The sequence below is a fragment of the Bison bison genome, unplaced genomic scaffold (assembly GCF_000754665.1).
Source record: "Bison bison bison isolate TAMUID 2011002044 unplaced genomic scaffold, Bison_UMD1.0 scf7180017864457, whole genome shotgun sequence".
In the NCBI taxonomy this organism is placed as follows: domain Eukaryota; kingdom Metazoa; phylum Chordata; class Mammalia; order Artiodactyla; family Bovidae; genus Bison; species Bison bison.
The window spans coordinates 820496-824010 of NW_011495019.1; positions in this window are offsets into that span (position 1 = coordinate 820496).

Consider the following 3515-nt stretch of genomic DNA (forward strand, 5'->3'; position numbering starts at 1 on the left):
GGGTAATTATACAGTATTGTGAAAGATCCCCGACTGCTGCTTCCTCCGCTTGCCTCATTCTCTTATCTCTTATCTGCCTCCTTCTGCTCAAATGTTAAGAGGGTTCTAATAAATCTGAAAATTATCAAAATTACTTCACCATGAAACTGAAAAACTAGCATTATAAACTGCCTAAACTTATTACAGGGTTCAATAAATGTTAAATAAGTAGTTTGTACCCAGAGAGAGAAGGGCTGACCTATACGAGCCATGCCCCAATCCTCGCTGACACCAGCACAGGAGCACTGAAAGCTGTCTCAACAGTCACACCCAAGGCAATCCAGAACCCAGTCTTGACCCAAGCCTGGGTTCCGGGGATTAAAAACCAGTAGAGCAAGTGAAAGGTCTGCAACAGAACTGTCACAGGGCGCAGCCTTGCCCTCGGCCAAAACCAGAGCAGCAGGAGTTACTGTAAACCACAGGTAAGAGATGTGTGCCACGCGGGGTCATCGGCCTTCATCTCACGTCAACGAGAACAATGCTGCCTCACAACTAAAACTGGACAAACAAGGGTCCAGTTAGAGGGCCTATTTTGCCATTTCATAAAAAGAATCCCACAAAACTGATGCTTGTTTCCTTAACCTCATAGCCTAGGTAACCTGAAGGACATAGATTCCTTTTCCTGGGCCACTCATGAGGGTATCCCATTCTGGGCCAGTTTCCTAAAAACATACTCCGGACAGTGAGTTAATGTCCCCCCTTCCCTGAACTGGCAAGACTTCAAAAGCATTCAGAGAGAAGGAAGAATCTGTGACCCGGGGCTCCAGAAACAGCAAGGTCACATTTCCTCCTGAAACAAGTTGAACTGTGTAGGAGGTGCGTCCAATGGCCCTGGCCCACACCCTCAACACTAACACATTTCGAGATGGATGCAGAGAACTTGGCAGCTCAGCTGACTCCTGACCAGCTCCGAACAAAACTGGACCGGACAGGATTCTTCATGGCAAACAGCCATAGAGGGGGCCAATCAAAACTCTTGGCCTTGCCAAAACATGGCAGCCTTTTCCTTAAAGGGAAAATACTTCAAGGTGAGTGTTCATGTATGAGTATGTAGTTGTGAAGAGAGAAGGAGGTTTGAGATTTTCTGAATTCCTACCTTTGGTTAGCTTTATATCTATAAATTCCTTTTTCTATATTTGTTCTCCTCTATGACAACACCAGCATTGCTACAGACAGTAATAAAAAACAGGTAAGGGCTCTACAGAAAGGTGGCCACAATCCAAACACTGCATTTGACCACAGGAAGCGCGGGATCCACCATCATCTTAGCAGAGACCTGAGAGTCACCTTCTACTACTTCAGGGCAAGGTCTAGAGCCTTCTCCCAGAGTCTCCCTAGACCCTCACCTTCCCCTCCTGCTTTTCCCCTTCAATTGACCCTGTCCCCGCTCCTGCCTCTTCCCCTTCTATTGACCCTTTCCCTGCTGCCACTCAGAACTCAAAAGTCAGCTAAAATGCTGGAGCTAACTGCCCACTGATGCAGTATCACCAACAGGCAGCATGGCACAGTGCAGGCTTCTAAAACTAGCCACAGCGACCCTTTTCATTTCATAACTCCCAAACCATCAATAGAATGGTACTTTTGTAATAATGCAATAAAATGAGCTAACAGAAACAATGAAATTAAGGACATGTACACATTGCTATATTTATGCTATATTTAAAGCAGATAACCAAGAAGGACCTATTGTACAGCACAAGGAACTCTGCTCAATGTTATGTGGCAGCCTGGATGGGAGTGGAGTTTGGGAGAGACTGGATACATGGATGTGTATGGCTGAGTCCATTCACTGTTCACCTGAAACTATCACAACATTGTTAATCAATACAATACAAAACAAAAAGCTTTTTTAAAAAAAGACAAACTATGACTAAAGAAAAGATGAAATAAAAAAAAAAAATGAAGACATATAAAATAAAGCCCAACCATTTAAATTATTAGACTCAATAGTCACATAATTACTCCATCAAAATGTTATGAAAAGTCAATATCGTGTAATAATCTATGATGGAAAATAATTTCAAAAATAATATATGTGTGTTTGTATAACTGAATCACCTCACTGTGCACCTGAAACATTGTTAAGTCAACTATATTTCAGTAAAATATATATATATATTTTTTTTAATGTTATGAAAGTTTCCACATACTCACCATCAAGCTCTGTCCCTAACCTGTAGTGAGTCTGTAAACCAACAGTGAACGAATAACACCAGTGTTCAAATTACACTGATCAGCAATGGCAAAGTAAAAAAAGAACGCATTTTGACACAAACCAGTCTTAGGGAGGAATCCCATCCACTAGGTACTTCACTTTGGACCTATCATTTAATTTGTCTCAATTTCTGTATTTATAAAATAAAAATGTAGTATCAACAAATACTTTGCAGGATTATGAAAGGATTAGGAAAATGTAATGGCAAGGAGCACAGCACAGTGCCTGAATTAGACTAGGACTCCAATACTATCATTATCAGGCTTTCCCAGGTAGTCCCCAGGTATTTCCTTTCAGCAATCTCTTTTAATCAAAAGGCAATTCCAATTCCAGTAAATCCTAACCTTGGGAGCTACTATTATCATAACTAACTGTAACTAGCAAAGCCAAGCCCTATGATTTCTTATTGTCTTTAGCATCCTTTTTCTCTTTTGATGTCAGGAAGAACCAAACATTCTTGTTGTGCCAAAAAATACATTCCCATTTGATTTCTAACATGTTCTGTTTAATCCAAAATATATTACAGTTTGATTTATGGTAAAACTCATAGCAGCTCCATCACCAATTCTGCCATCATTCCAGCTTTCTTAATATTTTACTGACAACTGAGTAGATACAAGAAGAATATTTATAAATTATGTAAAGGATATAAAGAATAGCAAAACCATGTCACCCAGTTTAACATTCTCATTTTCTCCCATCCACCCCCTACTCAATGTGCTGCCCTTCTTTATAGCTGTTCTTAAAGACCTACAAGACCTTTTAGAACTAACACCCGAAAAAGATGTCCTTTTCATTATAGGGGACTGGAATGCAAAAGTAGGAAGTCAAGAAACACCTGGAGTAACAGGCAAATTTGGCCTTGGAATACGGAATGAAGCAGGGCAAAGACTAATAGAGTTTTGCCAAGAAAATGCACTGGTCATAACAAACACCCTCTTCCAACAACACAAGAGAAGACTCTATACATGGACATCACCAGATGGTCAACACCGAAATCAGATTGATTATATTCTTTGCAGTCAAAGATGGAGAAGCTCTATACAGTCAGCAAAAACAAGACCAGGAGCTGACTGTGGCTCAGACCATGAACTCCTTATTGCCAAATTCAGACTTAAATTGAAGAAAGTAGGGAAAACCACTAGACCATTCGGGTATGACCTAAATCAAATCCCTTATGATTATACAGTGGAAGTGAGAAATAGATTTAAGGGCCTAGATCTGATAGATAGAGTGCCTGATGAACTATGGAATGAGGTTC